A 23703-nucleotide genomic window follows, 5' to 3' on the forward strand; every position below is an offset into this window, starting at 1 on the left:
CTGGAGTTTTTCACCTCTAGATTAATAGGTCTGAAACAACTCAAGTCAGTAGTAACCGAGGCACTAATTTCCCATAGTGGCTGGTTGGACTATATGAACCTAAATAGAATAGATTCACAGGTTTTAAAGCCAAAATGGACTACTATGATCATCTAATCTGACTTCCTGCATAACATAAAGCATAGAATTTCACCCAATAATTCATGCAGTGAATTAGAACAGAATAATTGTTGAGGACCTGATCCTGAGAGATGCCGAGTGCCTCCTAAGTGGGGTTGAGAGCTCTCAATTTCCATTGATTTCAGTATCTCTGGAAGCACTAAACCATTTCCAGGATTAGCCTTCATGGCCTAGGCAAAGCAAGATGGTGGTCTCAGTCCAGTCCCTAACAGAGAAGTGAAATGACCAAAAAAAACCCCCACACATTAATAGCAACATCAGTTGTTCCTTCGCTGGCCATCTGAGAAGAGAGGCCTGGAATCAAATAGGCCATAGAGATTAAAGTAGCTTCTTAGTCCTTGAGGTGGTCTCTCTAGCTCAGGGTTGAGACCCAATGGCATTGGAGAAATGAGGGAGAGGGATAACATTAGGAAAACTTTCATGGAACTGCTCATGCTGTACAGATGCTATTTTCTGTCTTCAGAGCTGCCACGCTGGCACCTTTTATGAGTGCTGAATTCGTACTATATAAATAACACTAATACAAGAATGTTTTGTTTGCACAGGACCTAACAGAGTCAAATGTCCATGGTTGTTCCACAAAGAATATGAAAGAAAATTACTCAGTATAGACGGTGCCTCTTTGAGTGTCTAAAAAGAAGCTAAGAAACCTTGAGACGAAGAATGAGCCAGTGGTTATGGCATAGGACCTGGATTCAATTGTCTTCTCCGTTAGACTGCTTGTGTGACCTGGAGCAAGTCACTCAGCCTCTCTGTGCCTCAGTTCCCCAGCTGTACAATGGAAATAACAGTCCTGCCTGACCTCCCCGGCGTGTTGTGCGGATAAATCCAGTGAAGATTGTGAAGCACTCAGATCCTGTGGTGACGGGGGCCATACTAGTACCTTACACAGATAGGAAGACTCAGTTAGCAAAGCACCACTGAAGGGAACCATCATGGGTAGGGAAGCCCGGCACACTTTAAACAGAGGGAGAGCTTGAGGGGGCTTTTGTGCTGGTGTTTCTGCATGGGTGGCCTGGATACCCCCAGGGCTCTGAGTGGCCAGTCCCCCTTCTCTTTCTCCAAGGGGAAGGGATTTGAGAAGCAAACAATCCTTTCTTCTCACCTCCCATCCCTTCCCTGTTACAGAAACATTCACCTCCATAAGTGGGGGATACAGTCTACGCCACAGGGCGAGCGTCAAACAAACCATCTCACCCATGCACGATAAAAGCATGAGTGCCCCCACTCTCTCCCTTCCCCTCTCCGATGTGAAGAAATCAGCCTTGGATCTCTTGCGCTATCCAGATTCTTGGTGAAGTGACTAAACCAGAGGGCAGGTTTCCTCACCATTCTCCCCCTGCCGCTTCACACCTCTGCCTCTGGCCGGGTACCAACTACAAGTTGCAACAGGTGTTAGGATACCCATGGATTACACAGGACAGCAAGGGAAAATTCTCATCATGAGAGCATCCTAGATTCAGAGCCATAACCTTCTTGATCAAGCCGCAGCCTGTCTCCCACAGTGAAAAGGTGGGGTTAGGTGTGTAGGGGTAGAAGCAGCTCATACCGTGCTTCTTTCGTTGACTTATTCCCTGGCATAACTCCCACTCCTGCACCTCTGTGAAGCTAGGGAGTGGAGGGGAGAGCTGTGAGTCTAAGGAGCATTACCAGAGCTTCTTCCAAAGACCACCTTCACAGAGCCAGCAATGGATATGGTATGCAAGGGAGTGGAAGGAGTGAAGGCAGTTACGGGGAGAGGTGGAGACTACTGGAATTAGCGATGTGGCACGGAAGGGACAGGAGAAGAGGCCACCTCCAGGGTGGGGAGAGATAGGGCTAGGTGGACGGAGAGTCACCAGGGCGCAGTAAACGGTGACATAACGAGAATGACGTTTTGGGTGGTGGACATAAAAGGAAGAGCATGGAAAGGGAACGATGGCATTGCAGCACTGCATGTGGGGAGATGGTGGGGAACCTCACTCTGAATTTGTGTCCGGGCACTCACCCAACTACGGTTACTGGCTTGGATTTTCTACTTACAGTGCCTAGGCCAAAACCAGTTCCCGGATGGCCTTCCCATCCCCAGAGATGCAGAGCCTGATTCTGTTCCCACTTACACTGGTGTGTAATAAAATCAGGCCCATTTTGTGTGAGAAACCAGAATCAGGCCCATTTTGTTGCTGTTTGCTCAGAGAAAGGTCCCATCACCCAGTAGCCATGGAAATGGAGTTTTAAAGCTGTTTGGAGGCAAACTTCTCCCTCTTCCCTCCCCTCCCCCCCTTGACTGGTTAGTGCAGTTCCTAGCTCTTCTGCTATTGCTCTAAACAGAAGCCTAAGAAATCTCCTCATTCTTACTGTGCTCTAATTTCCAGAAACTCTGTTTGTCTGTTTAAATTATTTCTTTAATTTAAAGAAACAGTGCAGTGTTCCAAAGTGATGGCTCAGCTCTATGGAATAACCCGTTAGGGATCCTAGCAGTCGCATAGTTTTATACTTGCAAACATGGAAGGTTTATTTGCTTTCGGGTTAATACGGGAGCTTTCATGCACAATGCAGAGAGCTAGGACGTTTTAACAAACTTACCCAAAAGGGGCAAAGTACAGCACAAGGAGAGCCCTTAAAACTTGCTCAATTGGCTTGGATAACTGAATAAATAATTGTGATAGTAAACCTGAGGATTTGGAATATTCAAGATATGTGCTAGGCTAAGTAAAGAAAGTACAAAGGAATACTACCAATAATGAAGTGTCCTAAATCTAGTTCTCTTCAGTAAGGCTGATGAGTTTTTAATGGCTGCCGTGGTGTTTTTCCAGCTCCACTATCCGAATTTTCACCACCACTAGCTTTATAAAAAGAGGGGGGGGAAATCACAAAAAATATTACTGCAGAAAAAGCTTCAAAATCCTGCAGATTCCTACTGCGATACTGCCATGTGCTGGGATATTAGAATAGTTTTAATATTTTAATAAGGCTACGGATTCCAAAATAATATAATTGATTTTATTAAAGAGGAATACATGCTGAGCTCCTGATCAGGAACGGCTCTTCTCACCTATTTAACCATCCTCCTTGGGTGATCCAGTGAGTACAGCCTACATATCTTGAAGGGGCACTAATAGAACCTGGGGGTCCATACAAACTGAGGTACATGCTCCAAATCCTGAAGGACATTTGACAAAAAGGAAGGTCATGATTATGCTAGAGATGTAGGCCTTGGCTGGTGTGAATCAGCAGAGCTCCTTTGAACTGTGTTGAGATTTATACCAGCTGAGAACCTGGCCTGTAGTGTTCAAAAGGTTAATCAACAGTGATTAGCAACTTAACGTGCACTGAAAAATGAACAAAAGTGTATCAATCCGGTGTAACGCCGCTGAAGTCAATAGTGTTTCTACAGATGTAGAAATAGTTTAATTTGAGAACGAGTTTGTCCCTATAGCTTTAAAAAAAATACGGTTTACATTTATAGATATGGTTATATGAACATAAAAAAAACCTTCTAAAATAATGAGACAGACCATCATCTGTTTACATCAATGGATTCACCCCACCTGAGGATCTGGTCCACACAAAGGAATGAGTTACACACAGGGTTGTCCAGAGTTTACATTCAGCGGATAACTAAGTGAGAGAGATCTTCTCATGGACCCGTCTCTCTTCTCCAGCCACCACTGCTCTCTTCTCTGTCTCTCCACTCTCTCCCACCCATCTCTTCTCTATCCCTCCATGGTTTGGCTCTCAGCATGGTCAATCCTGTAAAGGAATTGTAAAGGAAGCATTCTAGAGAGCCCTGGTGGAGCAAGGACCATGGTTTGGGAAAATACAAGTTGCACAAAACTGTTCTGCAAAGTTTTAGATTTGTTTTTATTCACAAAATCCTGCTTTATCTACAAGGCAGAACAATGGGCCAGATCCTCAGCTGGTCTAAATTGGCATAGCGTCCAGCTAAGGATCTAGCCCCACAGTGTGCTGGATTGCTCCCCTGGAGAGATGCATTTTAAAGCATATTCAGAAAGAAAATACTCAAAATCATATTTGAAACCACAACTGGGTATGTAGAATCCAACTGCATGTGGCCCTATGCTGTGCCCGGCCAGACAGCATACTATCTTGCAAGAAATCCAGCCTCAAGTCTAGCCTTAGCATCAGCCTTGCATCATGCTCTTCAGCCATTGGACAGCATTGCACCAATAACATGTACGGTAAATTATTGGTGCATCATCTCCAGTGACACAGAGCCTAATTCTGTACAGAGCCCTCCATGCCTGCTGGAAGATTCTAGATGTCCTCAACTCCCTCTGACTTCAGTTGTAAGAGCATTTGAAAAGCTATTATTATTTGTGCAACAGGTTTGTCAGATAACTACAAATGCTTGCAAACGCAAAGGCAGACACCTCCTGCTTATAAAGCAATGGTCATCCAACCAGGAAACAGAGGCGACACCACGTGACTGAGGTGACCAATCAGGCCATGCAATGAATAGGAAAAACAGCTGGGGAACAATCCAGAGGTTGGAATTTGTTAACACAAACTATCTGCTGACGAACAAAGTAGAAAACGTCATGACCCACTTGTGGATGAGTCACAAAAAACAACACAAAAAGCTGTGTTTGCAGAATCATCTGCTGAGAGTTAATAATTTGAGCAGTTCTAAGTGTGAGTAAGGGCTACAGAACTGGGCACAGTGCAAATGCTTTTGTAGCTCAGCCCTACTAGTAAGCAATTCCAAAAACCCAAGACAAAAATCCCTAGCAGAGTTGTCAATGCTCACGATTTTATCCTGAGTCTTTTGATATTCGTGATTTTGGTTAGAACTGCAGCTGCTGGAATTATCTTATTACCTGAGAATCTCAGCTTACATTTTCTTTTTTAAAGTACATTTTTAGCCCTTGCAGAGGAAAATTTGAAATCTTGAACCCCAAATGTTTCAACAAGAGCAGGCAAATGAAAAGAACCCCAAACTTACTATTGACTATAACTATCATGATTTTTAAAGCAATCTCGTGATTTGGTCAGGGGCTTGATTTTTGAACACGTGGAGTTGGCAATACTGCTAACACTGAACATGAGAAGTAACTGGCGTTGGAAGGAACACTGAGCCCTGCAAAAGACATTTGCCTCTGAGCAACCACATTGATTACAGACTGATGGGCCCTATGCTGTTCCTATGGCCTTCAGTGGAGTAGGAGCAGGCCTTGAAAGAGAAATTAAAACCTAGAGTTGCTTCTTTTTCCTAAGCAGGAAATAAAGCAGGCTGTGAAACAAACAAACAGAAACCCTGACAGGGTTTGTGGCTGGTGGGCGCCTGCCAGGAGGGAAGTGAAAAGCCATAGTGGGAGGGAACTGGGCACACAGAGCTCTTGATTCCTCAGGGCACTGGCAATTATAGACTGGAAAGTCTTTTTTCTTTTTTCTTCTTTTCAGCTGTTAGAAAACATTGGCCCCTCATGCTGGATTGACTCTGCCAAGCAATCGCACAGTGTCAACTCCAGCTGCGTTTGAAATTTATGGCAGCGGGACTGGAGTTCGCAACAAATGTGCTGGGCCTTGAAAAGTGCTGAGGGCGAGCTGGGAGGGAGTGACTCAGGGGGAGCAGTTCAGACCGTTTAGCTTCCTCCACCACTTGCAGGAGTTAGGGTTTGAGCAGGGCTCTGCTCTGCAGGAGGGTGGGCGGGAAAAGGAATGCCAGGGGACGGCTTGAGACACGCCTGGGAAAGAAGGGGGAGACAAAGCAAAAAAGGAAAAAGGGAATTCTCCCTGCTCCCTCATTCCAGAGGAAAAGCAGCACTCAGGACAGAAGCAGTGAGAGCCCCATGGCTGGAGTCTTTTGAGGCTAAACCAGGCCAAACATTAAGGCCTGCTGTGGGGATACACATGCACAACCCCTGAGAATCAGGTCTTGCTGGAGTCCCTGTTAGACCTTTTCTTGTGTAGGGGGGTCATCAGAAGGTAGCTAACACGTTCCACCGAACAGGTCCTAGTGTCAGGGGTAGACAAGGCAGAGTAGACTAACGTGCTAAACTGGTTGACTGAACCCTAGCACTTTCTATCAAGACACCTTAAAAATAGTCTAGACAAGTGGGTAGGTTTTCAGACGTTCAACAGGAGTTAGGCACCTCGCTGCCATTTCTGCCTTCAGAAATCTCCCCTGTGGGCTAAGGGTCTGTCTAGACAAGGAAAAGAGGCACTTTTGCAAATCAAGTTAGCTAACATGACTTGAAACCCCCCTTAGCATCTTAGCGCAGATGCAGCCTACCACCTCTGCCATCATACTAACTGGCCATTTGTAATCACACCTGGGGGCGCTACTGGAATACAGATAAGCCACACTCATTGTTTGCTACAACCACTACTCTGGGTTGGCCGGGGTTGATGTATTTGTCCTGTTGGAAACAGAGGATACGAAAGGAAGCTGTCCATGTTCTTGTGAAGTGCACCCAACAACACAATACAGAGCAGAAAAGGGGAAAAGCATCCTACCTGCCCCCTTTATTGCTCCAACATGACTAACCTGAGCTGGGGGGGGAGAGGGGAGGGAGGCATGGGATTCTCAGGAGAGGATGCTGTGAGGCCAGTGAGGTTTTATCTGTAGGAAGAGTTGCCAGCCCTACTTATCAAGGAGCTTTAAGTTAGATACAGATGCATTATACGGAGGGGAGACTTTGGCTTTGTTGGATCTAAATAACAGCCTGTCTGGATCCTGAGCTATTTTAATGAACAGAGAAGAAGCTAGGGTTTGATCCAAAGCCCACTGAAGTCAAGGGAAAGAATCCCATCTCCTCCAATGGCCTTTGGATCAGGGCTCTATACGTAGCTCTGCAGTGAGTTATGATGCTGCAGTCTCCATACTCCTAATTTCAGACTGGTATTTTAAAAAGCAAGCACACGACAAAAGGACAATTGCACGACCTCCATCAGTGCAGTGCTCCATAATCTTTTCCTGTTCTGAATGGGGACTTACACACCAGGGGAGTCCTACGATAGCCCTGTGACTGGATGGGAGGCAAAGCGATCCAGCAGAGAGAGATCATGATTTTGATTCAGTTTAGCAAGATGGCCACCTCCCGTAGCAGGCACAGAACCACCAACCAGCACTGTGGATTTCACCTTCCAATCCAATTCGCTTCTCGCCAGGTGATTAACCAGATTGCTACATCAAGCTACTCGGGTGCCACCTTCATTTCTGGTTGTTGCAAATCCACTAGAGGGGCCCAAATGCAAAAGAACTTGCATACCTGAACCCCTTACAGGAAGACTCGGGGGAGGCTTGATAACAGCAAAGGTAAGGTTTATTCCCCTCATTCACAAAGCTCACGTTCTTCCTTTTTCTCCTCCTCCCTCTCCCCTGGTGCATCCTGGGAATTGTAGTCCCTGGACTCTAAGGTACAGGAACCACCTAGAAACACACAAACTGGAGTAGCCATCTGCACTTAGCTAAGTACAACACACCCTTTCCCTTTAGAATAATCATTGTAAAATTTTAAACAATCATTTCTCGCTGTCACTTGACTCCAGTAACAAAATCTTCCAATCTTTTAGGCTGTATCCTTTGTCTCACATGTCTCCTGGAGAGGCAGGAATGAGACTAGGCGGTGGAGCAATTCCTGCTACCATAGATTGTCCATCATCACTATCAGCGTCATTGACATTCTCTGGCCCAAGGTGGAGTTCAGCATTCTCTTTTTCAGCTGCTAGCTGATGAGCTTGAAATATTCCACTTCTTTCCTACTATTAATACAGCAGAATCACCTTGGATTTCGATTATCTGAAAAGGACATGAATATTTTTAACATCCTTTTTTGACTCTGTATGGCAGCTTCACATAAGCAAAATCTCCAATTTGAAACTTGAGGTTTATCACCTTTCTTACAATCTACACACTATCTGTATTTCTCCTGCTTGTTCTTAACACATTTGCAAATAGTTCCATTAGAAGTTTTGGTTTAAAAAGGAAAATGTGTAAGCCCTTGACAGGTAGCAAGTCAAATATTGGCCGTGCGTCCTCTTAACAGTTCAAAAGGTGATACTCCTGTTGTTGAGTGGTGAGAGGTCCTGTAAGCAAACAGTGTTTCATTTAAAGCTGATTTCTCTGGTCTCACTTGCAACCTGGTAAATTGCAAACTTTCTTTCACTAATCTGTTCATTCTCTCAAGCAGACCATTAGCTCTCAGATGGTATAAAGAAACCCTTTCGTGCTTGATACCATTGCGACTAAGCTAGTGTTGCATTTCAGCGGAGGTCAATTGCATTTCATTGTCAGGTACCAATTCCTTAGGAAATCCTTCTCAAGTGAAGGCTTAGACATGAACTTAGCCACTATTTCAGTGATAACCTTTCCAGGGGATGTAACTTCTGGCCACTTTGAAGGATAGTCTACCATAACTATGGCAAACCTTTGCGCAACAGGCTGCTCTTAAAAAGGTCCCATTATGTGGAGAGTCAGTTTCTCCCATGGCCAGTGGGATAGTTAACAGGTGTGCGACAGATGCTGAAGGTTTTCTCTGACTTATTACTACTAGCACCAGCCAGGAAATTCTTATTTCCTCAACCTGCTTCTCCATCCCTGGCCACAAAAAGTCTTGTCACAGTTGTCTTTTCATTAGACTCTTCCCCAGATGTCCTTCATGTTCAGGTGAATGAATCATTCTCTCAGAAGTGTAGGCACAACAAGATGGTCAATTCTCAAAATCCATTAATTTACAAGGGACCATTCACATTATGTGTACTGTGACAAAGTTCCTCCTCTGCCTTGGTGGGTCCTTATTGGCAGATTTGCTCGCCTCAGAGATTCACGGCAGCCCTCAGTTTGGCCACTTTCATGACTCAGATCTGCTGTTCACTCAGATAACCTCATCACTAGCCAGCCTGGGGGAAAAGAGAAGAACAATCCCCACAGTCTCTGCTGATCCACCATGTGGGTCGGGGAACAGCCCAGAGACCTTCCCCTCTGGTGGAACCCACAGTCCAGGTCAACTCCTCCTGTGTCTGATCAGGAGTTGGGAGGAACCCGGGCCTGCCCTCTACTCCGGGTCCCAGCCCAGGGCCCTGTGGATTGCAGTTGTCTACAGTGTTTTGTGTAACACCTGGGTTACAGCTACAACTCCCTAGGCTACTTCCCATGGCCTCCTCCCAACACCTTCTTTCTCCTCACCACAGGACCTTCCTCCTGGTGTCTGATAACGCTTGTACTCCTCAGTCCTCCAGCAGCACGTTTTCTCACTCCCAGCTCCTTACGAGCCTCTCCCTAACTGAGGTGAGGTCCTTTTTAAGACCAAGTGCCCTGAGTAGCCAGCCTATCCTAATTGATTCTAGCAACTTCTTCTTAATTGGCTCCAGGTGTCCTAATTAGCCTGACTGCCTTAACTGGTTCCAGCAAGTTCCTGCTTGTTCTGGAACTGCCCGTTACCTTACTCAGGGGAAAGAGATCTACTTAATCTGGGACTAATATATCTGCCTTCTATCACTCTTCAGTAGCCATCTGGCCTGACTCTGTCACAGTATCTATATGGCTGCAAGTATTCTGGTGTTATCTTGTAAGGCCATCCATTGACTATGTAAGTCTTTAGGTCCTGACGTACCTTATCTTCACTCATGGCTGTTGCCCACTCTGAGACTGATCATTCCTTGAGTTGTAGCAGAGATCTGTGCAATGGCAGTCTCTTCATCATCTTTATTGCACCCTCGTGATAAAGTATGGGTAGGTGAGAAGGACAATTTGCAGCGTTGTTCTTGGCACATGGCAGTTACATTGATTTCCTGACAAAGTCCATTAGTTTGGTGGCCCATTCAGCAATTCTTGGTATTGCTCATCCAGAACCTCATGTGGTGAATAAAGCTGAAGGAGTTTTGTGATCAGATCTTAAGATAAATCTCCTACCCCACAGGTAGGTTCTGAAGCATCTTACTGCTCAGAAACATGCCAGAGATTCTTTCTCAGTGACACAATAGGATTGTTATGGATGAGTAAGGGCTCTGGAGGTGAATGCAATGGTGACTTCTCATCCATTTTTTAGCTGAGTCAAGACAGCACTAAAATCATACTCACAAGCATCTGTTGTGACAACTGTATACTTCTCAGAATCAAAAGGGCAAGAGCTGGGCTGGTGGAAAATGCATGTTTTATCTCATTAAAGCTGTGCGTGCATGCTTTATCCCATTCAAACCTCACATCCTTTTTTGGAGATGACGCAAAGGAATTACTTTCATAGCAAATTGCTGTACAAACTTGGAATTGTATTTGCACAATCCCAAAAATGATCAATGTTTGTCCTTGTTGTCAGGCTTTGGTGTGGCTTTCACCAGGTCTGGTTTTGGCTTATGCCATTCTGAGAGATCGTATGTCCTGCATAGGTCACTGAGTTGGTATGGAATTGACATTTCTTCTTGCTGCGGTAAGTCCATTTCATTGAAGTTTTTCTTGAACTTTTTTTAAGGATGATATCATGTTTGGACTCATCTTTGCCATAGATTACAATGTCATCTTGTAAGTAACACCCTCATGTCTCTCTAAAGATCCCATGCATCATTCTCTGGAATACAGATGCTGCAGAGGCTAACCCAAATGGCATTTCTTTGAATTGTAACAAACCTTCTGGAATGATGAAAGCTGTGTACTTGTGGGATTCTTCCATTAAGGGGATCTGGTAGTAAGTGGAGGATAAACCAAGGGTCATCAAGACTCTTGCCTCCTTCAAGGTGAGCAGTATTTCACTGATGTTGGCTAGAGCACGACAATCCACCACAATGTTGGAGTTTAGATCTCTCAAGTCCAAACACATGCTGGCAGCACCAGTAGGCTTCCTGCTGAGAACAGGAGAAACCCATTCTGATGAATCAGTCGGTTCAATGATATCTGCTTTGCATAATTTCAGAATCTCCTCCTTAAGCAGTGGTCTCAGTGCAATTGATGCATTTTGCACTTTATGCTGTACAGACACCACATTGTTTCTAGGTGGATCTTGTGCTTGAACTTTTTTGCAACACCTGTGGTATTAGAAAGTCAGAGACGATTCCTGCTTGTATCCCATCTTCAGTTTACAAGACAGGTTCTGTACTATTCATATCTAATACTATCTGAAGAGTCCTTTGATGATTCCACCCTGAAATAGAAACTCTGTTTAGGACTACACAGATTTTCCCTGGAGCATTACGGTCTTTGTACTTAAGGGTAGCTGTAAAATAGACATTTATGGGGAGGGGAGATCCACCATTCCCTCCAGCATAGGCGCTGACTCCGTGGAGCAACCACCGAAAAAAACTGTGGGTGCTCAGCACGCACCAGAAGCACCCCCAATCAGCACCTCTCCCTCCTCCCAGCACCTCATGCCTGCTGGGAGCCCCACTGATGAGCTCCTCCCTCTCCCTCCCAGCACCTCCCACCTGCTGCAATCGGCTGCTCAGCGGTGTACAGGAGGCATGGGGGGGAGTTAGGAGGAGCAGCGGGGGCAGGGAGAGGCAGGGGGAGGGGGTGGAGTGGGGCCTGGGGTGGAGCAGGGGTCAAGCACCCCCTGGGATCTGAGTAAGTCGGCACCTGTACCTTTCAGGGTATAACTCTGGAGGACATACCTCAGGTTGGGAACTGGCAAATAGCACAGTGTGGAGCTGGTTAAGAATTATAGTGTAAGATGAACCAGAATTTGCTAACAGCCTCATCTCATGGCTGCTGACATGCCCTTGGCAGCGTGGAGTGCTCACTGATCTCCTGTCACCTTCAGAACACCCTCAGGATTCAGTTGGCCATCATCCTCACCTCTGAGAACTCCAGATGCAACGTTGATGGCAGGCTTACAGACTCCAGCAAAATATCCTTTTTTGTTACTCTTCTTGCTTACTGATTTCTTGGAAGGACACCCTTGGAAGTCTGTCTTCTGTCACCACACCTGTAGCTCTGGAGCAACGTGGTGTGTGGGAGAGAAAAAGGCACCGAGGATGTAGACTTAGGAGCTTTGCGGGTTGCAGTCTTGTATTGGACTGCCTTCGCCTGTGCGGGCTGGTGTCGTGAAAAGTGACTTAGCACAGCGGATGGCACTTTCCACTTGTCAGGTGGTTTCTATGGTTTTCTCCAAGCTGGGGTACTCAGAATTGCAGAGGAACGTGCCAGCTGGGGAAAAGGAGCATTATGAAAAAATAAGAATTGCCCCTGTAAATTGCTCTCCTTAATAAGCTGCGTTAGGCCTGGGGAGTTTCCCTGGGAGCAGCAACAGCAGATCACAGCAGCAGGAGTCGTGAGGCATTTCACTAAGTTAGATTTCTGCACCTCTGTGGTTCTTTTAGGCTCGTTGTCGGTTTGCGTTGTACCTGAACCCTTCTGAGGAAGACTCAAAGGTAAAGTAAATTCCCCTCATTCTTTGGCAAGAGCTCACATTCTTCCTTTTCTTTGCCACTCCCTCCCCATGTGCATTCTGGGAATTGTCTGGACTATTCGCTACAGGAACGCTGTAGGAATAAACTTACAAACCCAAACTGAGGGAGCTAGGTGCACCTAGTGAGATACAACAGGAACCAATGCAGCCCGGCTGAGCAGGGGGGCAGGATCTGGGGAAGCTGACTGGGGAGGAGAACTCAAAGCTCCGTTATATGGGGAATCCTCATGCAAGCCTCATAATGGGATAGGGGACAAAGAAGGGCATGGTGGATCGGCTGCTGTGTGGATTCATTTGGCAGCTTGCCTCTTACATTGGCCGGGGCAATCGGGCTACTGGAGTCTTAGCGGCTGCCCAGCAGTCTGGGAATTCTTCGTCCCAGGATGATCCCTTTTGGCAAGCCTAGCTGTCAGGACACAGATTTCCCTTGGCACAGGGACAAGATTAAGGCTGGGATTTTCAGAAGAGCCCAAGGGAGCTAGGCACCCACCCCCATTGAAATTCAGTGGGATTTGGGCACCCACTTCCCTTTGGCTCCTTTGGAAATCCCAACCTTACCTCTTAGTGCAACATATCATGGGCCAAATGCATCCCTGACAGTGGAGTGACACTGGATCAGGATATGGCCCAAAATGTATTTCTATTCCTCCCCCAAGCTGAATTTCAATAAACCATACACGATAAAACCATTTCTGCTCTTATTCCTATCACGTCATAACACCCCTGTGCTCGCAGTTCTCAGTGCTGAATGAAATCCTCCGGATGCCGAAGTCATGCTAAAAGATGCTCATCCAAGGTTACAATTGAGAAAAACTCAGATACACTTGGTTATTACAGTAAAATATTCAGCCTTTAGATCACAACCATTCATAGCCTCCCACCTACACCTTTGATGTTAACAGTGAACAAGTCTGTGCTTTTAAGCTGTCCTTCAAAATAAAAATATTGACTGTACCAACTCTTCCCCCTATTCTCATTAATCCACAGCTTAATCCTCTCAAAAGGTAGTTCAGCACCACTCCTTACAGAATCCTTGATCTATGCAGCTGAGGAGCTGTAAACTACTTCTGGCTTGTGTCTATTAAAGATGTTCTTTCACCCTTGATTGGACTAAGAAAACATAACTCTAGTGGCGAACATACCCTGTATGTGCTATTTCTTCCATGCAAAAAATATTGCATTTTAGCAGTCTTAGGAATGAGAAAGCAAACACACAGACAACACGAGGATGAGAGTACAAGTATGTAGGTAGGAAAAACAGAATGCAGAGTTATAATGCAAAGTTCAGCTTTAACTCTTTCTTCTGGGATTTATAATTTAAAATATATTTGTTTTCAATTATCAATTATTTGGCAATTACTACAACATATCCATAAAAAGCTACATTAGAACAACATTAAAATTGCATGATGGAGCCATCCAGAGCTAGGAAATGCCAGAGTTAAGGTTGTTTATAAGCAATCTTAACTCTCCCCTGGGGTGTATCCGTTGCAACACAACCCTTTACTTACATGATTACACACTATTTCTCAATAATACAATAGAATATGATGCAGTTTCTCGATTCCCTTAGATATGCATATGTAGCATCTTGCAGTACTGTGTGCTACTGTGTATATGCTATGTGACCGCTGCTTTTCATACTGACTAGTTTTGTCTCATTGTTTCTTTGTGCTACGTCTTTTTGCTGTATCCAACTGTTCTCCTTTGTCTTAGATTGTAAACTCCTTGGGGCAGGGATTTGCTCTTTGTTATGGGTTTGTACAGCACCTAGCACAATGGGGCCCTGGTCTAGGACAAGGGTCCCAAGATGATACTGCAATCCTAATAGCAATCCCCATACAATTTTTGCCCCTTACAAGGTGTTAGAAAGCAGCAGTATTATTATTCAGTGCCCACTGTATAATGTGTGCAATGGACCATGGGCACTTTTGTGCACTACAATGGGGTTTACACATTGTGAACTGTATATGGCACATTACACACTCACAAGCTACACAGTGTGTCAAAATTCCTTCCCTGGCTATTCTCTTCTGTTTGGGTTCTTATGCCGCCCTCCTCATCACCATGGTATCGAAGCACCTTCCGCAAGAGCATGAAGCAGCATGACTAACATCTGCCGTGTGTGTCAGAACAGCCAACCTTTGCTGAAGGGTTCAGTAGTTGCAAAGACTCCTCCTCGACTCCTTGGCGAAGCCCTTAAAATCTCTGCAATGATTCCAGTGTTGCCTTTCTCGAAACGCAGCTCAAAGGATGGGGTGATACCCCCGAGAACCAGTTTAAATGGGGGCATTCCCTCTTCCTAGGGAGTAGGTAACTCATCATTCCCTCCACAGTAGAGTTCCTATGAGTAGCATTATTATTACATTAGCAGTGACTAAGGCCTTGTCTACACTTGGGATGAGTATCTATTACAGCCATTGGACAGAAACAAGTGTAAGTGCACTGGTACATCCCCCTAGCACAGCATTTCTCAAACCGGGCTCCGCAGGCTGCTGGGAGCCCACAAGGGCACTCCAGGGGGTCCGCCGGCCCCGCTGATCAACTCCTCCCCCTCCCTCCCAGCACCCCCTGCATGACGGGGAACAGCAGGGGGAGAAGTTGAGGGAGGGAGGGGGAAGAGTTGATCAACAGGGCCGGCGGACCCCCGGAGTACCTTCTGCACGCTGGGGAACTAGAGGTGCTAGGGGAGCGGGGGAAGAGTGGGGACAGGGTGCGCTCGGGGGAGGGGGCAGAAAGAGGCGGGGAGGAGAAGGCGTAGGGGTGGAGCAGGGGTGGAAGAGGTGGGGTGGGTGGGGCCTTGGGGGGAAGGGGTGGAGTGGGGGCGGGTCCTGGGGCTGAGCGGGGAGCTTAGCGGGTCCGCAATTTTTTTTAATCAAAATGGGGATCCTTGGGTTGCTAAAGTTTGAGAACTGCTGCCCTAGCATACACTGGCAAAGCCACTGTTTGCACCAATGGAGTTTATCCAGTGGCTTTGTCTGTCTAAACTAGGGCTTTGCACTGGTGCAGCTACACCCTGGCTGCAACCACGGCAAGTCCCCGGTATAAATAAAAGAGGCCGCTGAACTGTATTTCATTAGCATGCAGATTTCAAAATGGGGCCCACATGTCAGCTTTGTGATTTCAGCCCATCTTAGCAGCTGGATCCAGCAGGTTGGAGCTCTCATACTTAATTTTATACCCCAGGAAATGAAAATGTCACGTGATATAGCTTATAGGATGGGCCAAATTACCCAAACTGGCAAGCTGAATGGCACATGCACCATATGCATATGTATATGTGTGTGCAGAGGCCTGCTCTGGTACATCGTGCCATCTCTGATCCTCCCTTCTCCCAACAATGCCAGCCCACATCACCAGGTTACCTCTCGTACCCCCAAATGTCTTCACACTCCCTTCCCATACTGCTCCTTACGCACTGAATGCCCTCCTTGGGCTAGTCCACAAAGCCACCGTGTCCTCCTTCACAGTCGCTTACCATGACTCACTTCTACTGCAATGCCTAGAGTCAGCTGCCAGCTGATAATGGCTAGGCTGCTCCTTCTGGTCATTCCTAAACTGACTAACTGTGCAAATAGTCTATGGGATCACATTTTCCTATCACTGTTATCATTGTTCTCCCTCCCCCATTCCCTCCACTATTTTGTAAAAGCCACTAGGCTTAAATTAGATTGGAAGCTCGCAGGGCAGGAATGGTCTCTCACTACTTGTCGGTACACCCCTCAGCAGAATAAGGATGGTTATTTATGTGTTGGTGGCACCTCGTGGCCCCAGCTAAGATCCGCCTCCATTGTGCTAGGTGATGTATGAACACACACAGTAAAAGAGCCCTCACCCCAAAGAGTTTCCATTTAAATAGATGAGACGCATAATGAGTGGGAGAAAGGAAGGATGATTATCTCCACATTACAAGTGGGGACGTGAGGCACAGCAAGATATAGATGATCTTACACAAGGGGTACACAGGAAAAAGCCCTCCAACCCTGTGGCAGTGAGTCTCAGAGCCTGGGTCTACAGGCTCCGGCTCACACTACACTGCTAAAAATACCCATGTAGATGTTCCAGCTCGGACTGGAGCTTGGGCTCTGAATCCCACCTGCATCCCCAGGCTCCAGAGCTGAACTCCAGCTCACGTACGACGTCTACACAGCTATTTTTAGCACTGTAGCACAAACCCAAGTCGGCAGCTTGGACTCTGAGACTCACTACCGTACGGGGGTTTGTTTTAGTTTTTGTTTCTGTTTTTTTTTTTGGGGGGGGGGGATGTATAGATGTATCCAGGGAGTCTGCAACAGAACAGGGAACTGAACCCAAATCTCTTGAGTCCCAGCCCCATGGCTTACCTACAAACCCATCCTTCCTCACTATGAGACCTGAGTCCTAATTGGAGCCTCTGAACACTACCATAATACGCACACTACTGCTAATGAATGCCACTAATAATGGTGCACCCATCAATGCCAGCTTGCATACATCCAGCACGGGAAAGGGGAGTTGGCAAGTACAAGTGGGGCACACCCACATTTTGTCGACCCCCAATTTAAAAACAGCCTGGCTCATTTTCTCCATTCTGAACATTTTCAAAGATGAAGCATTAACATAAGCACAAATCAAAGAAAGCTTGTCAGGCTGGGCTCCTGCTTTGAATTTGTTAAGAAGGCTATTTCTTTTCAAGTATATCTGGAAAGGTATAAATTCCTGACGGACTGTAGCACTTAGCCTCTCCAGACCTGTAATTAGAACCAGCGCACGCTCTGCTTTTCAGGGCTCCCCCCACCCAGGCACACCAAGGAGGCATTCAGTTTTTCTATATAAAATTTCATTGCAGAAAAACAATTCGCCTTTCCTGCATAGGCAGAAAAGCTGAAGGGTGAAAGAAAAGAAAGAAAGAAAGAAAGAAAGAAAGAAAGAAAGAAAGAAAGAAAGAAAGAAAGAAAGAAAGCTGAGATTCTCAGATTTGCACATGACTCCAGGAGCTGGGGCTTTAAGAAAAACACCAAATCTTTCAAGACTCATAACCATCCCACAAGAGCTGGTGATGCTGGGGTCGAGCAAGGTGATCACCAGCCATTTTATCTTTCACAAATTTTAAAGAGACACTGGTGGCAGGATTTATCCAAAGCACTTAGTATTGACCTCACTACGCCCATGCCCCCCCTTGAAGTCAATGGCATTATTAATTAGCATGATTCATTATTTGTATTGCAATACATGATTCATTATTTGTATTGCCTAGGAGCCCCAGTCATGGACCAGTTGTGCTAGGCACTGTACAGACACAGAACACAGAGACAGTCCCTGCTCCAAAGAGCTTATAATCGAAGTAAAGGTTAAACCCCCACTGAGTTCAATGGGAGCAGACTTAGGGCAATGCTGAGTGCCTTAAAAAGTCCCACCCTCTAGTTTAAGCTCCTGTACTGATCTTCTTCAAAATGATTGGCACCAGGAGAGAAACATTTTCCAGTTTTTGTGAGGGGACCGCTCAGTGCGTAAGAAGCACACTTTCCTTACAGAACTGCAGGCTGGGAACATGCTGCTTTATTCAACTACATGACAGAGTTGGGGAAAACACACTAACTAAACAGGAAGGAAGGGAGGGATGGACCATGGCTCCAACCCATCATATTGAGCAACCCAGCTGATATCTTGATAACCACAGGTTTCAGTGTAGCAGCCGTGTTAGTCTGTATTCGCAAAAAGAAAAAGAGGACTTGTGGCACCTTAGAGACGAACAAATTTATCTGACCATAAGTTTTTGTGAGCTACAGCTCACTTCATTGGATGCATTCAGTGGAAAATACAGTGGGGAGATTTATATACATAGAGAACATGAAAAAATGGGTGTTACCTTACACACTGATCCCACCATCAACCTCAGCCTGGACCAGTCCACACAAGAGATCCACTTCCTGGGCACTATGGTGCTAATAAGCGATGGTCACATAAACACCACCCTATACCGGAAACCTACTGACGGCTATGCCTACCTACATGCCTCCAGCTTTCATCCAGACCACACCACACGATCCATTGTCTACAGCCAAGCTCTACGATACAACCGCATTTGCTCCAACCCCTCAGACAGAGACAAACACCTACAAGATCTCTATCAAGCATTCTTACAACTACAATACCCACCTGCGGAAGTGAAGAAACAGATTGACAGAGCCAGAAGAGTACCCAGAAGTCACCTACTACAGGACAGACCCAACAAAGAAAACAACAGAACGCCACTAGCTGTCACCTTCAGCCCCCAACTAAAACCTCTCCAACACATCATCAAGGATCTACAACATATCCTGAAGGACGACCCATCACTCTCACAGATCTTGGGAGACAGGTCAGTCCTTGCTTACAGACAGCCCCCCAACCTGAGGCAAATACTTACCAGCAACCACACACCACACAACAGAACCACTAACCCAGGAACCTATCCTTGCAACAAAGCCCGTTGTCAACTGTGTCCACATATCTATTCAGGGGACACCATCATAGGGCCTAATCACATCAGCCACACTATCAGAGGCTCGTTCACCTGCACATCCACCAATGTGATATATGCCATCATGTGCCAGCAATGCCCCTCTGCCATGTACATTGGTCAAACTGGACAGTCTCTACGTAAAAGAATAAATGGACACAAATCAGACGTCAAGAATTATAACATTAAAAAACCAGTTGGAGAACACTTCAATCTCTCTGGTCACTCGATTACAGACCTAAAAGTGGCAATTCTTCAACAAAAAAACTTCAAAAACAGACTCCAACGAGCGACTGCTGAATTAGAATTAATTTGCAAACTAGATACAATTAACTTAGGCTTGAATAGAGACTGGGAGTGGATGGGTCATTACACAAAGTAAAACTATTTCCCCATGTTTATCCCCCGCCACCCCGCACTGTTCCTCAGATGTTCTTGTAAACTGCTGGAAATGGCCCACCTTGATTATCACTACAAAAGGTCCCTCCACCCCCTGCCGGCTCCCCGCTCTCCTGCTGGTAATAGCTCACCTTACGTGATCACTCTGGTTACAGTGTGTATGGTAACACCCATTGTTTCATGTTCTCTATGTATAGAAATCTCCCCACTGTATTTTCCACTGAATGCATCCGATGAAGTGAGCTGTAGCTCATGAAAGCTTATGCTCAAATAAATTTGTTAGTCTCTAAGGTGCCACAAGTCCTCCTTTTCTTCTTGATAACCACGTTACTACTCCAGCATCTATGGCTAAGATTTTCAAAAGGGATTAGTGATTTTGGGTGCCTCAATTTTGGGAGTGTCCAACCTGAGAACCTTAAAGATGCCTGGTTTCCAGAAAGGGCTTAGAAACCTGTCCTCTGAAAAATTAGGCCCCTTCTAGCTTGGCACCCAAAAATCACTAGTCACTTTCAAAAACCTTGCCCGAAATATGTAGATATTCTTTTACGCTTCAGTGAGAAAAAAATAGTCATTCTTTTTGTAGCAGCTACAATTTGTGTCCACATCTACAGAGCTAGAACTCCAGTCAGCAAAGGAAGCACAAATTATCTACCAACCTTATCACCACTGGCATCTTTGCCCATGTCCTATTTGACACACAAGGAAGCGAACGAGTGGCTTGTTTTGTGCCCCAGAGGAAACATAAGGAAAGGGAATTCTTATCAAACAGGAAATGATGAAATGGGCAAGGAAAGAAACGTTTCTCAGTTACCGAGAGGGCAAATTGTTGCACTTCTGATCTAATCTACATTCCTCAAAGTCGTATTAATGATTTATAATAGGCTAGATAATGTCCCCGTGATTCACATGCAAAGGAGAAATTTCATGCAGGGATCTCCCTGTTTCTGAGCAGAGGGAGCAGGGAGGTCTCTGCCAGCTCCACAGCATCAGCTTTTCCCTTTCCCAGGAGCTAGGTCTGCAGGGGCTGGGACTCACGCATGGGGAGGGGAAAAGGGACAAGGCAAAAGGGAGCAGAGTTAGTGGGACCCACTTCACTCCCAGCCACCCCACAGAAATTCCAGGAGAGAGCTGATATTGCCAGAAGCTCCACAAGCATTGAACTGAGCTCCCTCTATACTGCAGAACCACTACACCCCACCCAGGTCCCCAGGGGCAGTGTGGCCCCACTGGACCTGTTCTCCCAGAGGCAGTGGGGCATTCCCTGATAGCACAACTCCAGTGGAGTCATGCGGCTAGGGAGGCCAACAGCAGGTCAGGGACGTGTCAGGAGGCACAAAAGATACAAACGGACTCTGGGGTTTCGCAGGTTGTAGGCTGTGGGAGATGAACCAAAGGATACAACCCCTCTCCCCCTATAGAATGATCTGGCAATGAAGAGCACTTTGAAGATTTTTCCTCCCTCTGACCTTACCCCAGAGACTTTTCTGTGGGATGTAGTGATCTAGCCCAGACTTATTTCTGGGTGCTGGCAAGGTGACCACAACCCTTGTGAAGAAAAGCAGCTTAAACAAACAGCTCCTTTGCATGTTAGCTTTCTTTTTTCTATCCCTAACTGAAACTGGTGCCTAGCACAGTGCTTAATAATGTCCCAGTCGTCAAGGCTAGGGAAGGCTGTGAACAGCTCCAGGGGGACCCAAAAAAGCTAAGCAACTGGGCAGCAGTATGCCCGAGTAAATTTATGGTTGACCAAGGCCAGGCAATTCCCAGGGGAACGGATCCCTTGAACCCCGCCTACACACTGCTGCTTTCTAAACTATCCGCAACCACTCGGAAAAAAAATACTGTTGCAGACAGTACACTGAAAAACCCCGCTCAATGCAGTCAAAAGAGCAAATAAAGAATTAAGAAATAAGAGAGAAAACACGGCAAGTGTCCTTATGTAAATCAATTGCATAGCCTCACCTGGAATAGAGTACATAGTTCTGGTTGCCCCATCTCAGAAAAAGATACAGCAGATATAGGAGATTTTCTTCACAGGAGAGTAAGAAAAATGAGTAGGGTCAGGAAAAGACTTTCACACACTCACACACGCACGCACGCACACACACAGAGTGAGTTTAGTTTAGACAGGTGACAAACGAGAGGACATATAAAATAATTAATCGTCTCGAAAAGGTAAATCAGGCAATTCTAAGGACAAGAACACAGAGAATATCCCATGAAACTGAAAGGCAACATTTAAACCTGATAAAAGGAAATACTTTTTTTTTTTTTTAAACACAATGCATAATTATAACCAATGGAACTCATTGCCACAAGACATTGAAGCTAAGAGCTTAGTAGGTTTCATAAAAGGCTTGGCTATTTATAAGGCTCATGAGAATATCCACAGATACTTCAGCTAGTAGGAAAGTTTCTAATGAAACATTTCTCCATAGGAAAATACTGATTCCTCAAAATCTAAACATTCCATGGGCATGTGTAGATTTCAACAAAATTCCTGATGCAATCCCAGCTGGTTTCCTCAGCAGCCTGCCTGATGGGCTGCCATGGAGCGGGGGATTCCAGAGCTTCCAGGGTCCTGCAAAGCATCTTTCTTTTTGGAAAACACCAGAACACCCCTGCAGTTGGCATGTTTTGGCATTTCCAAAATGAAACATTGTGGAATTTCATTTCCATGGCACATGTGGAGGTTTTGGCTTTTTATCCCCTTTTGGGATGAAAACTTTTCCAAAACCTTGACATTTTCTGCAGAAGCGTAATTCAGTTCCCTGGACTGCTCTAATAGTTACTTCAGACAGAATTTTTTAAAAAATAACAGATATAGGCCCTCAAGCTTCAGGACATAACCAAATGATGGCGATAAGAAGAAAACTTCCTCTTTGGGAAGGTTATTACACAGTTGTCCATTATGGGGTTTCTTTGAAGCATCCAGTATCGGTCACTATCAGAGACAATATTCTGGATAGATGGACCCTAATCTGATCAGCTATAGCCAGTCCTACGTTCCTAAGAAATCAGCTTCCAAATGAATATTGGGAAGTTAAAATAAAAATCTGAATCTATTTTTAAAAGAGACTTGCCAATAAATAAAAGCTTTTCTTCTTTGTTATGTATATACTTTAGAAGGTTAACCAATAGTTCCCATGGCAATAGCTGACTTTCTGTACACTTTAGCTGGCATCTTCGTAATAGCACAAATGGATACTTAAGAGGCCATTATTTTCTACCAAGCACAATAAGCACATGGAGAAAGTAACTTTCTGCTCTGAGATACTTAGCCTTTGTGATTCCAGCTCACATGCACAGGGGGAGTCAACTGATCACCAAATCTGGGAGCAAGAAGGAAATTCTCTCTGGAATATTGGGCCCCGTCCTGCTCCCTGTACTGAGCCAGAGTAAACAGACCATGCGGAGGAGAGCTCAACTGCAGGGGAATGGAATCTTCCGTTGAAGGCTGCAGCAGTCACTGCATTCTCCAGGCTGCTGGCCTGGAGCTCCTGCACAGAGGGAGGTTTGGCTGGGGAATCTGTGCAGCCGCAGCCCCATTGATCATCCAGGACTCCTATACCCTTAATGTTCCAGCAAAGCACAGCGCCATGGTTCATCCTGCCCTCACTCCTGCACAGAAGAATCTCCTCTCCAGGGGGCAGGAAGGACTGTCCCCATTGGTGCAAATCTCAGGGGCTTGTTCACCCTTCTCTGGAGCATCAAACAGGGATCATCAGTTAGAATCAGGAGAATATAGCCCAACCCAGACTCTCTAGAAGGTGAGCCTTGGTGGAGCTGGGTCCTTTCTTGTCTATGTTCTGCATGCCTGTAATTTATGTGACTGGCACCAAAGTGTTCCCATCAGTGCATGCTGAAAACAGAATATCAGTCAGGAAGAGCCATCAACCATGCCCTGGCTTTACAGATCTTTCCTAATGAAAGGATGTACAGACTAGAGGCCTGCTTGTAAGTTTCTCTATAAAGTTCCATCTTTACTTAGAGCAACAACTTTGTAAGGCATTTCCTTTCCTCTGACTCCCCCACACTCTTCCTTGCCAGAATGTAATGTGAGCTGAAAAGACTTATACAAAGATGGAGGAACAGAACAATCATATTAACCACACACCTGATGCTTCTCTCCAGAACCCATCAGAGAGCAACCCTTTTGCTGGAAATATGCTCCTACAATTCCCCTGGACAAGTGTCACCCCTACAGAGAAACAAAGGATGCACCTGTGCTATCCAAATCTCTAAGACTAGCTTTACCAGAGCCATGGAACAGGAAAGCAAATGCTCCTCTCTGCTCCAGAT

The 23703-nt window shown here is 45.7% G+C and overlaps 1 protein-coding gene across 3 annotated transcripts in view; it reads right to left on the minus strand.

Moving 5' to 3' along the window:
* ZBTB7C (zinc finger and BTB domain containing 7C) overlaps positions 1-23703 on the minus strand; it is a 286786-nt gene that overhangs the window by 156888 nt on the left and 106195 nt on the right. The window contains exon 1 of one of the 3 annotated variants that reach the window (XM_084628972.1): positions 20058-20125. The exons of the other annotated variants lie outside the window; for them this stretch is intronic. The gene's annotated coding sequence lies outside the window, so the exon portion shown is untranslated. Of the gene's footprint in view, positions 1-20057; positions 20126-23703 lie in introns of those variants that run through there. 3 annotated transcript variants of the gene reach the window in all.

Source organism: Lepidochelys olivacea, assembly GCF_965140295.1.
Source record: "Lepidochelys olivacea isolate rLepOli2 genome assembly, chromosome: 5".
NCBI classification, from domain to species: domain Eukaryota; kingdom Metazoa; phylum Chordata; order Testudines; family Cheloniidae; genus Lepidochelys; species Lepidochelys olivacea.